This window comes from Bidens hawaiensis, unplaced genomic scaffold (assembly GCF_021521415.1).
Source record: "Bidens hawaiensis isolate Kalapana, Puna unplaced genomic scaffold, B.hawaiensis_p1.1 tig00001721_1, whole genome shotgun sequence".
NCBI classification, from domain to species: Eukaryota; Viridiplantae; Streptophyta; class Magnoliopsida; order Asterales; family Asteraceae; genus Bidens; species Bidens hawaiensis.
The window spans coordinates 2221495-2237730 of NW_027491098.1; the positions used below are offsets into that span (position 1 = coordinate 2221495).

Below are 16236 nucleotides of genomic sequence, written 5' to 3' on the forward strand. Positions count from 1 at the left end.
TACGTTTAAAGTTTTGAATTCTTGGTAACAACTAAACAAGAATGTTGTTTTTTTCTTAAACAACATATTTTCGTTTGCATCCGTGAACTGTTTGTGAACGAGTTCACTTCCTTAACGAACTAACAAGATTTTCTCTTCGGTTAGCGTTCATAAATAATTCATGAACAAGTTTAATGCTAAACAAGCAAACATGAACAACACTTCCTTTGGTTCGATTCGTTTACAGCCGTTACCGAGGAGTTATGGATATAAACATAAGTCTGAAGTCTGAACACAATCTGCTTTCGGCAAATTGTTCATTCTCTCTCAGAGGTACGCTTGCATTCATCCTGTTTTCACACATTTTCTTCTTATTCAATCAGATAATTATTATTATACAAGTTCCTAAACTGTTAATGATATTCATCGGACTATCCATTTTCCGCTTAGTGCATGTATTGGATGATTTTTAGTGTGTATGCACGCCAGGTGTTCGATGTTTTGTCTCATAGCATTCTGGCCCTAACAGTTTATTTCCTTTTTACTGATTATCCTAATGTCAATATAATAATTGTTTCAGTATATCATTTGTTCTTGTAAACTGTGTATTCTTATGAATTTTGCTCAAAATATGGTGATCTAGGTTACTTTTAGTCTATCTGATAAGCAGGCTGTCTGTATGTTTAAACATTTCGCCCGCCGAATTAAATCAAACATGTTTTCAACTGTCAATTCCTTTCAAAAGCATCATACTTCTTGTCAACCTTGTTCCACAAATTTCACTTGTAATAACTATACCATGCCCCGAGGCCCGAGTGTTGTTAAAGAAATACAGAATGACCAATAATTTATTTCCTCATATCTAAGCAAGGCATTTTTTTAAAGTCTTCTGTCAGTTATTCCATATATGTGTCGCTTAAATTCAAACCCTGTCTTTATCATTTCATTTTCTGGAATGTATGAGCCCATCAACTTTGACACCATTTATTGAGTGGTTAAGCTGTTTCGGAGGGACAATTCGGTCTTGTTTTTTTTAATAGTAACCTCAAAATGTCTTATTGTGAGGACAACCTTAAACGGAATCTTATTGTTGATATTATGAATCACTCTTTAAAAGATTACACAGCTACTTATTTTACACATCATTTTCTTACACTAAACTCGTAATAATGCCAATCGATCTTGGCTTCATAATTGTTACATAACTAAATTTTGACATGTAACATGTCATTAAGGCCTCTAGAAGCATGTATAAAGGCTTGTGATTGAGGCTTGTTACATAATTGTTAGAAATCAATTTGTACATGAAAGGAGTGATCATGCATAATTTAATCACATCACTATTGACATCAAATGAACAAAATTTGAACCAAAACTTGTGATCTTCACCAGAAAAGTTATATCAGCCTCCTGTTGGCTGCGATATCTCCGTCAAAGTGCCGGTAGATGACGCGCCATGTCTTATTGCCACTCCAGTTGAACCCAGTAACTCGTATTCCTCGATTGTGATTGGCGTTGATTGCATGCTGAGTAAAAGCTGTCGACTTTCTAATTCTACCTCGCCAACCATGTCACCCATTTTCTCAGCATCTTCTTGCAGTTGCAATGCAAACTCTAGTTCCCAAACCACATCATCCATAGACGGGCGTGCAATTCCTTCCTTATTCAAGCAACGGTATGCCACCTCACCAAACTTCGCTAAACACTTCGGGGTAATCTCACCACTTAGGTTGTGATCAATTATCTCATTTAGGGTTCCATTTCGATAACAAGATTTCCCTAATTCTGCAAGATTCACTTGTTCATCAGGTAACTCTAGATTGATAACAGGTCTTGCACACAACACTTCAAGCAAAACAACTCCAAACGAGTACACGTCAGACTTGTCAGTGATTTGTTTCCTCCGATAATATTCAGGATCCACATACCCGATGGTACCCTTCACCATTGTGCTAGCATGGTCTTTCGTTTGGTCTTTAGGGCCTAGCTTTGACAATCCAAAATCAGACAACTTAGCAACCCAATTTTCATCCAGTAAGATATTTGTGGACTTGACATCCCGATGAATTATTGCACGGTTTGCACCCGTGTGAAGATACTGCAACCCTTTTGCTGCACCTATGCAAATATGAAGACGTCTTTTCCATGACAAAGGAGGGTTGTTTTTCTTATATAGATGCTCTCGTAGTGTTCCGTTTGACATGTATTCATACACCAGTATCATCTCGCCCTCATCATCACAGTATCCAATTAGGGAAACTAGTTGTACATGGCGTAGTTTTGATAGAAACCCTATTTCTGTTCTAAATTCACGAAAACCTTGTTTGGATGACGATTTGAGCCGTTTGATTGCAACAACGGTTCTAGCATTGTCAATGTACCCTTTGTACACTGTACCAAACCCTCCTCTTCCTATAACACATCCATCATCAAATTCACAAGTAGCAACTTTTAATTCCATAAGTGAAAAACGACGACATCGTTCTAACGGCAATGATGGATCACAAGTCTCAGTAGATTTGTCTGGCTTGCCAAAGTGTTTGACACGTGTTCTCTGGAAAACTACAAGAACTAAAACAGTCAACAAGACTAACCCTCCACCAACACCACCAATTATGGGAACATAAGACATAGTTTTCTTTGTGTTCTGTATTGTGGGAGTTGCAGTCCTTGGCTGTGGGAATTCACTACTAACATCTGGGTTTGGGCTAGCAAGACTACGAGCCATGCTCAACTTGAAGGCTTCCAAACCATTTAAAAAAGCATCACCAAATCGTTCATAGCTGGGATTAGGATGCATTGCGACCCACAACTCCTGCTTGCCTCTGCTGCGATCGGGGTCGTGAACAAACACGACATAATCCTTGAATACCGGATAGCCGCTGCCTTGTGTTAACTGGAATAGGTCAATTTCTTCGTCAGCAGTTTGATTATTAATGAAGATTCTGAAAACCACCTGACCACTTCTATTGTATTGTGGTATAATGTTGCAAAAGTGGAGCCTGAGGTAGTAATAAAACCCAGAATCAACAGGAAGTGTCCAAGTCAGATTGTACTTATTAGACATATTTCCCATACTCCTTTGGGTTCGATAAACTAGCTCAGGTGCAGTATAATTCGGTGTCTCCGTGGTATAGGTAATCGGCTCCAGCTGATCATATACAGGTATCAACCCAATTGCTGCTGAGTATATATATTTATTATCTTGTTCCCATGACCGGTACATACCAGTATCTTGAGTACCCGATATATGTCCTCCACCCATGTTTAACCTATAAATATTTTCAAGCGTCGTGTCGTTACCGATAACGGGCCCGTTAGCTATCCCAACATATTTCAGGTTGTTAGAGTTGTAGTAGAGATCTTCGGGCATGGAAACGATTTCGATACCGTTGATGAAGGCATATGAGTTGGGTTCGGGTGTAAAGGTAACATTTAGGGCTTGTGTATCCTTTACATAAATGATGAATTCTTTGACAAAGTTAGGAACTTGGGGTCCGTTGATTCCTGCATCGGATCGGGTCTTTGCCAGATAGGAGGCGGTTAGGAAAGCACTGAAGTTGGTTAAGAGAGTGTAGCCATTGGATGATACTGAGAAATAAGATTGGTTTGGATTGAGGTTGGAATAGGTGGCAGGATAGAAATATAGACGGAGGAATTTGGGGCCTTTGGAGACCGGAAATGCGTAGGTGAACGAAGTATTAAATATTCGGACGGTGGAGTAAGGTGTTTGGGGGACCGAAGGGTCGCGTTGAAGCGGGGTGGATGAAAATGAGGTGGTGGTGATGTTGGAGGGTATAAAGGTCGCACTTTCGTCACCATCCCATATTTGGTCCGAATTGGTGGTGGAGGAACCACAGTCAACGAGGTAGTAGTCGGTGGCGTTGTACGGTTGGGTGGTGGCGGCTGTGGTGGTGGAGGTGGAGGAGAAGAGGAGCAAAGAAAAGAGCGGTAAAGTGAAGGAAAGCATAATGCTAGTTAGCTTTCTTGTTGGTTGGTGTGGCAATATAAATAGGAATTTATTTATTTATTTTTATAAAGTATATATCATAATGTTGGTTAGTATTTACGGTTGAAACTTACAAGTGAAAGGATTGGGTGGTTGACTTGAAAAGTCTTCTTAAGTCTTGCTACTGGCCAATAGGAGTAATCTAGTGATTAATATAATAAGACAGAATTACAAAATTTGTCCTTTAAAATAAGACGAATTACGGTTCGTGTCCTTTTCTAAGTTTCCTTGCAAGTGGTGTACTTTAAACTTTTTTTTCCTACAAGTTTTGTCCTTTACGCTAACTGGGTTAGAAAAAGTCAGTTAAATGCCCTCACGTGAGACGCATGTGAGGGCATTTTTGTCTTTTCGTCTACCTGCAACTTCTTCTTCCTCTTTTCTTCTTCCCCCCTATCTCTCCTCTCATGTGCATCCACCATCACCACCCACCTTCTTCTTTCAACATCCAAAACCCCACCACCACCTGTTGCCGACTGCCACCACTACCCACCACCTACCGCCGCCACCATCACAACTGGTAATCGATGGCACCGTCCATGTTATCACATACATAAACAGCATTTCATGTGGTAAAAATGGTTAAGTCAGAAACCAGCCAGAAAGAATCATGGAAGATTATAACATAAATTTTATTAAAAAAAAAAACTAAAACTGTAAGTCATCCATAAATTGAACTACAAACTCCATTAAATAGGCTTTTGAGCAAACTCAGTCAACAACTTGACCTAATTGACCACCAAATTAGCCCCATTCCTGTAATCCGAATCCGAATTCGGTAATTCCTAATTCCAATTGACTCAAATCCATCCCACATTGAAAGAATTAAACACAGTGAGACTTACACAGTGAGACTTACCTTGGCCGGATCTACGTCAGAAGTGACGTCATCGAAATTAACCGGAGGAGAATGATCAATCGGAGCTAATATTACCGTCTGTAACAAGCAATTAAACATAAAAACCTAAAATTCGCAAGTAAATAAAATAAAAATCAGGCAGATTCAATTAAACTGACATCGGAGTTAGTAGCACAGGTAACAGTAACAGTAGCGGAAAGGGTGTGGTTTTGGTGTTGTCGGGAAGAAGAGAAAGAGCCGCAAGGATGAAGCAGTTTCCGAGCAACCTCCCGGAGGTTCAGTTTCCGAGCCGCTGCCATGGATAACATGGACGGTGCCATCGATTACCAGTTGTGATGGTGGCGGCGGTAGGTGGTGGGTAGTGGTGGCAGTCGGCAACAGGTGGTGGTGGGGTTTTGGATGTTGAAAGAAGAAGGTGGGTGGTGATGGTGGATGCACATGAGAGGAGAGATAGGGGGAAGAAGAAAAGAGGAAGAAGAAGTTGCAGGTAGACGAAAAGACAAAAATGCCCTCACATGCGTCTCACGTGAGGGCATTTAACTGACTTTTTCTAACCCAGTTAGCGTAAAGGACAAAACTTGTAGGAAAAAAAAGTTTAAAGTACACCGCCTGCAAGGAAACTTAGAAAAGGACACGAACCGTAATTCGTCTTATTTTAAAGGACAAATTTTGTAATTCTGTCATATAATAATAATAATATCTTGTGCAATAGCCAATAGGAGTTGTCATATAAATTCACATAATGTAAAACACACGTGTCATTAGAACTACCTGCGAAAGTGCGAAGTTGCTTGTATAGATTTTTTTTGATGAATTTATTATTTTTTAATTTAATTTATATTTTTAATTTAGTTTGAAGTGGACTAATAACTGATTTTTAGACAATAAAAGTAATTTATACACTAGCTTATGTTTTTTGACACTAAGTGACGCGCAGACGATGGCTATTAGCAGATTCACTTAATTTTAATGATTTAGCAACTTCTACCATATTTGAACTTGTCAATGCTATTTTGGATCCTTTAGGTTGCTGTTGGTACTATTTAACTGCTGGTTTTTGTTTTCAGTGTGCTGGAATTTTTTTCTTTAATAATTAGGATGAATTCGGATTAACTCTAATTAAACTGAATTCGAAATAAGTTATTAAATTCTAATTTGAATTTATTTCCAAAAATTTCAAACTCGAGTAACTGAAAAACTGACCCAAACATCCATACTTTATATGATATTTTTTATTTAATAATGTTAAATATGTTGCATATGTGAGAAAACATAACTGCATATGGCATACCAAGTTTGACTTGTTGACTTTTTTTTAACGAATGGATGTCCTTTTTAGTAAAGAAAAAGGAAAAATAGTTGCCTACTTTTCAAAGTTCAAACCCCAGTTTTGTCTTTTTATGTTTATAGTAAAGAAAGAATGTTATAAGATTTGACAAGAATGAACCTAGGATTATAGGATTGGACATTTTGGCTTTAAATAGGATGAATTGAGCTTGTTTTGTTGACATCTAATAATCTTCTTGAACACATAATATTATACCCTAAAGCAAGTTTTTTTGTATTTTCATCTTTGTTGTATATTTTAATATGTTAGCAAAAGAAAGAATAGATACAGAAGAGGAATTGTTCTCAACTTTCGCAATTCACCTTCAACATTGTGTTAAGTACAACATCTATCAAATAAAATTCAAACATTGTTTAGTTAGTTGTTAGTTACAGTTACGCCCCTTTAAGCTCTGCTTATTGACAATTGACACCTTAGAATCATTCTATATATTTAATCCATAATATTCACTGTTAGTTTCTTTGTAAATCCTGTGCCATTTTCTAGGTTAGAATTTTGTATTCTCAAACGGTAAGTAATTGATAAATCTCTCACTTGAGAACAATTAGTGGTAATCCGAGCAGATAACATGCTAATTACTACAAAACATAACAAGGGTTTGGTGTTAGTTTAGGGACATAACACAAATGATTTCACACTTGTATGAAGTTTACTTGTTACATGACCACTATTATACATTTATACACCAATAAATAAAGGAAAGGAGTCATGCAAATTACATTTAAGTGATTTAACATTATCATTATTCTACAAATGCAATCATCAAAATCAAAATTATAGAGACAAACACTTGACTGATAATTAAAAAACTAGAAGGAAATCCCATATCCCAACTGTCAAATCATCTTCCAGTTGGTTTCAGAATCTCGGAGAAAACTGTATTAGACTTGAACCCTTCATTGCTGCTACTAATCGATGATGTGACATTTCTTATCGTGCTTGATCTTGATAACACATCATCGTCTGTTGTTGTCTCTTCTTGCAACACAAACAGAGGTTCTTGATTTTCAGACACGGCTTCACCAACCGTTTTCTCAGAAGCTTCTTGTAGCTCCAATGCAAACTCTAGCCCCCAAACCACTTCATCCATGGCTGGCCTTTCACTTCCTTGCTCTTTCAAACAACTAAACACCACATCGCCAAACTGCCTTAAGCAATCAAATGCAATCACACTTAGTTTTGGATCAATTATTTTGTTCAGAGTCCCCGTCCGATAACAAGACTTCCCCCACTCTGTCAGACTCACTTGTTCGTCCGGCAACCCTTGAATGATAACAGGTCTTGCACACAACACTTCAAGCAGAACAACTCCAAATGAGTACACATCAGATTTCTCCGTGAGTTGTTGGTTTCGGTAATATTCTGGGTCCACATACCCGACACTACCCTTTACCGCCGTGCTAACATGGTTTTGTGCTTCGTCTTTAGGGCCTAGCTTTGACAAACCAAAATCAGACACCTTAGCAACCCAATTTTCATCCAGTAATATATTTGTGGACTTGACATCTCGATGAATTATTGCACGTTTTGCACACGTGTGGAGATATTGCAACCCTTTGGCTGCACCGATGCAGATCTGGAGACGTCTTTTCCATGGCAGAGGAGGCTTGTTTGTTTTGTAAAGATGTTCCCTTAGAGTCCCATGTGCCATGTAATCATAGACCAATATCATCTCTCCCTCATCTTCACAATATCCAATCAGGGACACTAATTGGACATGACGTAGGTTAGACAACATCCCTATTTCTATGCGGAATTCTTGAAAACCTTGATTGGATGATTTATTGAGCCGTTTGATTGCAACAACGGTTGCAGCATTGCTGATGTACCCTTTGTATACTTTACCAAACCCTCCGTTACCTATGACAAAATCTTCGTTAAACTCATTAGCAGCTGCTCTCATGTCTGTAAGTGAAAAACGACGGCATCGATCTGATGGCAGTGTTGAATGTGAAGACTTTGGTTCGCTATATGCTCGGCCGCATACTGACTTGTCCTTTGCCGCACCATTGTGTTTGACTTGACTTGCCTTTGTTTATGTAAAATGAGAAGTATAGAAGACAACAAGACTAACGCTCCTCCAATACTTCCAATTATCACAGCATATGGAGTTTTCTTGTTTCTTTTTCCAGTAGTTGTTTGCCTGGTTGGTAGGGTAGTTGAACTAAGTTCCGGGTTTGAGCTAGCAAGACTACCATCCATGCTCAACTTGAAGGCTTCCAAACCGTTCAAAAAAGCATCAAAATAGGCTTCAGAATAATAAAAATTAGGTTGAATGACGACCCACAAATCTTGCTTGCCTCTGCTGCGACCGGCTCAGCGACAAACACAACGTAATCCATGAATACAGGATACCCACTACCTTGTGCTAAGTAGAATATATCAATTTATTCCTCAGCTGTTTGATTATAAATGAAGATTTTGAAAATCACCTGACCTTCTTTAGTGTATTTTGGTATAATGTTGCAAAAGTGGAGCCTGAGATTGTAATAAAACCCAGAATCTACCGGAAGTGTCCAAGTCAGATTGTACTTATTAGACATATTTCCCATACTCCTTTGGGTTCAATAAACTAGCTCAGGTGCAGTATAATTCGGTGTCTCCGTGGTATAGGTAATCGGTTCCAGCTGATCATATATAGGTGTTACCCCTAATGCTGCTCCGAATATGTAAATATTATCTTGTTCCCATGACCGGTACATCCTGGTATCTTGAGTAGCAGATATATCTCCCCCACCCATGTTTAACCTGTATATATTTTCAAGCGCCGTGTTGTTATTGATAACAGGTGCTGTAGTCATACCAACAGGTTTCAGGTTCTTAGAGTTGTAGTAGAGATCTTCCGGCATTGAAAGGATTTCAATACCGTTGATGAAGGCATATGAGTTGGGTTCGGGTGTAAAGGTAACATTTAGGATTGGTGTATCCTTTACATAGATGATGAATTCTTTGACAAAGTTAGGAACCTGGGGTCCGTTGATTCCTGCACCGGATCGTGTCTTTGCCAGATATGAGGCGGTTAGGAAAGCACTGAAGTTGGTTAAGAGAGAATAGCCATTGGATGTGACCGAGAAGAAAGATTGGTCTGGTTTGAGCTCGGGGTAGGTGGCAGGATAGAAATATAGGCGGAGGAATTTGGGGCCTTGGGAGGGAGACTGGAGATTTGTAGGTGAACGAAGAAGCGTTAAAAATTCTAGCAGAAGTATAAGGTGGATTTTGGGAAATTGAAGAATTTGTGTAGTCAGGGGTGGATGAAAACGAAGCAGTATTGATGTTGGAAGGCACGAATATGGAATTCTGATCACCATCCCATACCGGGTCAGAAGTGGTGGTGGAGGAGGATGAACCGCAGTCGAGAAAGAAGCGGTCGGTAGCATTATATGGTTGTGCTGTGGTGGTGGTGGCAGCGAAGAGTAGAACCACAGAAAAGAAGGCTAGTCTGAAGGTGAACATGGTGGTTGAAGTTGTATATGATTGCTTGAATAATCATATACTACGTACGTAGTGGGTTAAGAAACCATAGGAGCTTGTCTGCTTGCTTACTTCTTGAGTAGACTTGGAAATTAAGTCTTTAAGAAATTAAGAATGATTCCACATTTACTACTTAGGAGTATTAATAACGAAAACAAAATCCATTTGAATGAGTCAGTCAGTAAGGGTTGCATGGCTGTGGACTGAACTGACCCCACCACTTATATAACAAAACTACACTACCTAGATGGCATTAAAATAGTCGAATAGAACAAACATGCAACTTCCTACCTATGATAACCTTTTAGGTTCTTTCAAAGGCGCATTAACCGGTGTTGAGCGCGTTAACCTGCGTTGCATGAGTTAACCGACGTTGAATGTGTTAATTGTTGTCGAACGCTTAATCAGCAACGCACGTCTGATGCGTTAAATACTCACTTGAAAGTTAGTTAATTGTTAACAATGTACTTAAGCGGGATTTAACCATTAATGAAGGTATGCACACAATGAGCTATTAGCTTTCTTTCTCTCTCTCTCTCTGAATCCTATATATTCAATTCTTCTACTTAACATTTTCAATTAACTTATAGTTTATAATTAGCTAATATTTTCATGCATAAAGAAAAATATATGCTTAATAATGTTAAAGAGCATACCCATGAGAGGAACCATCGCTGCATGTGGCCGGCATACCAAGTTTGACTTGTGGGTGTTTATTTAGGAATGGATGTCCTTTTAAGTTTTAACTTGTAAGTTAGAAAGTTTTTTTCCCACTTCCAGATGCTGCCTACTTGGCTAATTTTCAGGCCCCAGTTTTGTCTTTTCATTTTTTTGGTAAATATCGAATTTGACGAGGTCACGAGGATGAAGTCAGGAACTTGGGATTACATTCTGGTTTTAGAAAAAACAATGAATTGGCCTTGTTTTGACGACATTTAAATCATCATGTAGAACATAAGTTACATAATATGTTACTTGTTGAAGGGTCGGTTATGGGGGCTGGGACGGGTCTTTAAAGCCGTGCGATCTAGATACTTCCTGGTTCTTGCTTTGATCTGCAATATAAAAGAAACCTGTTAGAAGGTGTCCAACCTAGAGTCTCAGGACCACCCTTCAACCGGTCAAGCATTATTGGTATATTTAAGTCTATAACAATCATGTCTATGTGTATATATAGAGGGAATGTAGGGAGAAGTGTTGGTGGAGTAATTAGTACCGAGGAAGGATTAGTCTCCTTATATAGGAGGGAGTGTGGGCCATACTGGGTCCAATGGGCCAGATCATATCCGGACCTAAGCACGATCCGGACGTATGTCATCATACCCTAAGACAGGTTACTTTGATCGCCTTTGTACATCCTATGTTTATTGCATATTTACATATGCTATTACATCACAACATAGCGAACATGCAACTTGATACAATCAGACAATGGCTTCAATGTTAGTTGATTTGCAAATCACTAGTGTTTTGTAGATTAGAATCCTAGTATGAATATTTCACTTAGTCACTTGACAACAATCAGTTGTAATCCGAGCTGATAAATCCCTAATTACTAGGAAACAAATAAGCATTTAGGGATACATAGCATGAACATCATTATATTTGTGTAAAGTTTATTCATTATTTCATTACAGTATTTAGACGATGGCACTATTATTGGTAAGGCTGAGGAGGTCGCTAGAGCGTTGGGCATTATTCGCTCAGAGGAGGCGTCTTTAGGGCTTAGGCTTAATATTCGAAAAACAGAGGTTTTTTGGCCGTCATGTGATGATTCGAAGAAAGTGTCGGGTTTATTCCCTGGAGAGATTAGCAGGCCTGCGATGGGAGTTAAACTCTTGGGGGGAGCGGTTAGTCGGGATGCAGGGTTTATTCGGTCTTTGGCAACTAAAAGAGCTTTGAGGGCGGTTGAACTTATGAAACGCCTGCCGGACCTGAGGGACCCCTAAAGTGAGCTCCTTTTGTTACGCTCGTGCATGGGGGTTGCTAAGTTAGTGTTTGGGCTCCGGACCTGAACATGTCAAAGAGGCTATGTCCATCTTTGATGCGGGCCTGCGGGGGGCAATTGAAGATATTGTTGTGTGTGGAGGACCGCATTTTGGGGACCTCCAGTGGAGGTTGGCTTCCTTCCCTATGCGTTGCCGAGGCTTAGGAATTTTCTCGGCTGAGGATGTCTCCGCATATGCATTTGTGGCTTCCAGGTCTCAGTCGTGGAAATTGCAGGACCACGTCCTGCGAAACGCTGGTGTTACGGGGGTAGATCCTGACTACTCTATTGCACTTGGTAATATTGGAACAACTCTCCCGAACCTTGATATAGGCGGTTTTACTGATAAGGAGACCGCCCCCAAGAAACCTCAACAAACCTTAGCGAGTGCTCTTTATGGTAAACACGTACATGATTTGGAGGAGAGATTCGATATGACCCCGAGACAAAAGGCAGTTTTAGCTTGTCTTAAGGGGGCTCATGCCCAGGATTTTTTGACTGTTGTGCCCATTGAAGGTCTTGGGCAACGGATGTCGGCAGTTGAATACAGAGCCATCCTTAAATACCGGCTTATGATTCCCCTTTTCCATCCAGGTGAATTATGCCCCATTTGTAAAAAAACTTGTTTGGATAGATTCGGTGAGCATGCCCTCCACTGTAAGGAATTGCCGGGATTCAAGTATCGTCATGATTGGGTTAGAGATGTGTTATGGGATGTGCTTAGACGTGCCGGGATCTCAGCCAAGAAAGAGGCACCTGTTAACTTTTTGACTGATCCGCGTGAGGGAAGATCTACCCTGTGTCCTGCGGATGTTCTTGTGTTTGGCTGGGCAGGGGGTAAGCATGCGTGTGTTGATCTCACTGGGGTGTCCCCATTGGTGGGGCTGAGAGACAGTGGCTTCGTACCGGGACAGGCGGTTTTGAGAGCAGAGTCTAGGAAGGTTGCTAAGCATGAGACATCGTGTTTGGAGAATCAGCATGTGTTCATTCCATTTGCCTTCGACACTTTTGGATCTCTAGCTCCCGAGGCGGTTTGCTTCTTGGAGCGGGTGCAGAAGGTGGTCCACAGTGACTCGCAGAGCCCGAGGAACCAAGGATTTATATTAAGTAGAATAGGCTTTGCGATTCAAAAGGGGATAGCGGCGCAGCTTGTTGCTCGCTTACCCATTATCCAGATGTAGTTCGGTTTGTGTTATATATAAAAGGATTTACGGGATTAAAAAAAAATTACAGTATAGCTATTAAACATCAATATGTGAAGGGAAGGACCAATGCAAAATACATACAGTTTAATGACTTAAATCACTATTCTACTACTGCAATAACCAAAACCAAAATTAACCACCAATAATATATCTAACAGTGCATTGATTGTTTGCAGGGTTGGCTCTAAAATCCCAACTTTCATATCATCTTCCAGATGGCTTCAGAATCTCAGAGAAAACTGTTTCAGACTTGAACCCTTCATCGCTGCTACTAATCGAAGAAGTGCCGTTTATTATCGCGCTTGATCCCGTGAACACATCCTCGTCTGTTCTCGTCTCTCCTTGTGTCAAAATTGGAAGTTCTTGATTTTCAGGCACGGGTTCGACAACCGTTTTCTCAGCAGCTTCTTGTAACTCCAATGCAAACTCTAGCCCCCAAACCACTTCATCCATGGCTGGCCTTTCACTACCTTGCTCTTTCAAACAACTAACCGCCACCACTCCAAACTGCTTTAAACACTCGGGTGCAATCGCACTCCTTATTTTTGGATCAATTATTTTGTTTAGAGTCCCCTTCCGATAACAATATTTCCCCCACTCTGCCAAACTCACTTGTTCTTTGGGCAGCCCGGGAATTATAACAGGTCGTGCACACAGCACTTCAAGCAGAACAACTCCAAATGAGTAAACATCAGATTTGTCTGTGAGTTGTTGGGTTCGATAATATTGTGGATCCACATACCCGATGCTACCTTTCACCATTGTTGTTACATGGTTTTGCGCTTGGTCTCTAGGGCCTAGCTTTGACAGACCAAAATCAGACACCTTGGCAACCCAATTTTCATCCAGTAAGATATTTGTGGACTTGACATCCCGATGAATTATTGCACGTTTTGCACCCGTGTGAAGATAGTGTAACCCTTTGGCTGCACCTATGCAAATATGGAGGCGCCTTTTCCATGGCAAAGGTGGCTTGTTTGTCTTGTAGAGATGTTCTCGTAGAGTTCCGTGCGACATGTAATCATAGACTAATATCATCTCTCTCTCATCATCACAGTATCCAATCAGGGACACTAATTGGACATGGCGTAGTTTAGACAGCATCCCAATTTCCGTATGGAATTCTATAAAACCTTGATTGGATGACTCATTGAGCCGTTTGATTGCAACAGCGACGTTATCGATCTGCCCTTTGTACACCTTACCGAATCCTCCAATGCCTATGATGAAATCGTCATTAAATTCACCCGTTGCTGCTCTCACTTCTTTAAGTGAAAAACGGCGGCAACGATCTGTTGGCAGTGTGGAATGCGAAGACTTCGATTCACCATATGCTGGGCCGTATGATGACTTGACTCGCCTTCGTTGGTGGAAAACTATGAGAACTAAGATAGACAACAACACTAACGCGCCTCCAATGCCTCCAATTATAATGGCATAAGGAGGTTTATTGTTTCTTTTTCCGGTTGTAACTGTTGGTGGGGTTGTTGGACTAACATTTGGGTTTGGGCTAGCAAGACTACCAACCATGCTCAACTTGAAGACTTCCAAACCGTTCAAATAAGCGTCAAGATATAGTTGTGAATAGGGATTAGGATGCAACGCTACCCACAAATCTTGTTTGCCTCTGTTACCGTTAGGGTCATTGACAAACAAAATGTAATCCTTGAATGCAGGATACCCACTACCTCGTGTTAAGGAGAGTAGATCAATTTCATCATCAGCAGTTTGATTATTAATGAAGATTTTGAAAATCACCTGACTACTTTTATTATATTGTGGTATAATGTTGCAGAGATGGAACCTGAGGCTGTAAAAAAACTCAGAGTCAACAGGAAGTCTCCAAGTCAGATTATAGTGATTAGACAGATTGCCCATACTCCTTTGGGTTCGATAAACTAGCTCAGGTGCGGTATAATTTGGTGTCTCCGTGGTATACATAATCTGCTTCGTTTTATTATATTCAGGTATCAACCCAATTGCTGCTCCAAATAGGTAGCTATTATCTTGATCCCATGAGCGGTACATCCCTGTATCTTCATTACCAGATAATGTTCGCCCACCCTGCGGGAAAGCGTCCTACGACCATGCGTGGTGCGATGTGCCCACCGCGTACTACCACATATGTAAGGATCCAGACACATATATACTACAGTCGGAGGGCTAGGCTTATACCCTTATTTATAACGGTTTTAGGAACACGTAGTTCCTTGTAAATAATTTCATATAACACGTTTGACTCATTTTAAAATAAGTTTGTAAAAGTTTGGGGGCGTATTCACCTTTTGATTTGGATCGGCTTCAAACACCGTCCGAGGGTCTTTCCCGTTACTACCTCGCACCTATAGTACGAGTATAGCCTTTCTTGGATCAGCTTCAATACATGTCTGAGGGTCTTTCCCGTTACTACCTCGCACATATAGTACGAGTATAGTCTTTTCTTTTGGATCAGCTTCAATACACTGTCCGAGGGTATTTTCCTCTTCTTTGTTATCTCGCACCAATAGTACGAGTATAACTTTTTGTTAGTCGGATATACAATCCGGCTTAAGACCTCTAGTCTCTTTTGTAAAATCTTTACCTAGATTTTAATTTCTTTATGAACCTTTAGTTCAAAACATCTTTTCTTTATTTTTTTAAACCTTTAGTTTAAAATATTATTTCTTTTCTTTCTTTTTCAAGTTAAAACTCTTTATTTTTAACTTGTTTCTTTCACAAGATAAACCTCTAGTTTAACTTGTTTTCTTTTTCTTAAACTCTACGTTTCTTTTTTTTTTATTAAGAAACGTATATTTTTCTTTTACTTATTATTTAAGAATAATAAACTTAAATAATATTTTCGACCATAACTATCTTCTACTTTTCTTTTCCTTTTCTTTTTATAACATGTTTGAACCTATAGTTCAAATCATATATCTCTTATTCTTATATTCGGACCTTTAGTCCATCATATTTTCGTTGCTAAATCTACGTTTAACAACGTATATCATTTAGTTTAATATTAATAATTATAAACAATATATAATATTTTTATCTTTATTTATTAATAAAGATTCTTTTATTATTTCTTTATTTTTTTTCTTTTTATTATTATTTTAAATAATAATCATTCTTTATTTATAATAAATATTTTATACTTTTATCTTTATCTTTATACTTTCTTTGTTTTATTTTCTTTTTATTTGTTTTCGAGGTATTGACTAAGGTCTAAGCCTTTATTATTTTATTAATATTTCATTTGGGCATCATGCCTACCTTGTTCGACTTATTATTTTCTAAACTCACGGGCACCACTTCGACGTTGGCACGTATATTGAGAATCTTGTTCAACACCTCCTTGGCACGCAATCGAGACGCGTCGGTCTTCAAGTCTCGTCGGTA

The 16236-nt window shown here is 39.4% G+C and overlaps 3 pseudogenes across 1 annotated transcript in view; all 3 read right to left on the reverse strand.

Annotated features, from left to right (window-relative positions):
• Positions 1-919: 919 nt before the first annotated feature.
• LOC143596076 (receptor-like protein kinase FERONIA pseudogene) lies at positions 920-4143 on the reverse strand (annotated as a pseudogene).
• Positions 4144-6846: 2703 nt separating this feature from the next.
• On the reverse strand, positions 6847-9733 carry LOC143596058 (receptor-like protein kinase FERONIA pseudogene; annotated as a pseudogene).
• A 3150-nt stretch (positions 9734-12883) lies between these two features.
• Positions 12884-16236, reverse strand: part of LOC143596634 (receptor-like protein kinase FERONIA pseudogene) — a 48072-nt pseudogene continuing 44719 nt past the window's right edge. Inside the window, exon 2 of the transcript XR_013146745.1 lies at positions 12884-14613. The product of XR_013146745.1 is annotated as a receptor-like protein kinase FERONIA pseudogene (transcript). The remainder of the gene's footprint in view (positions 14614-16236) is intronic.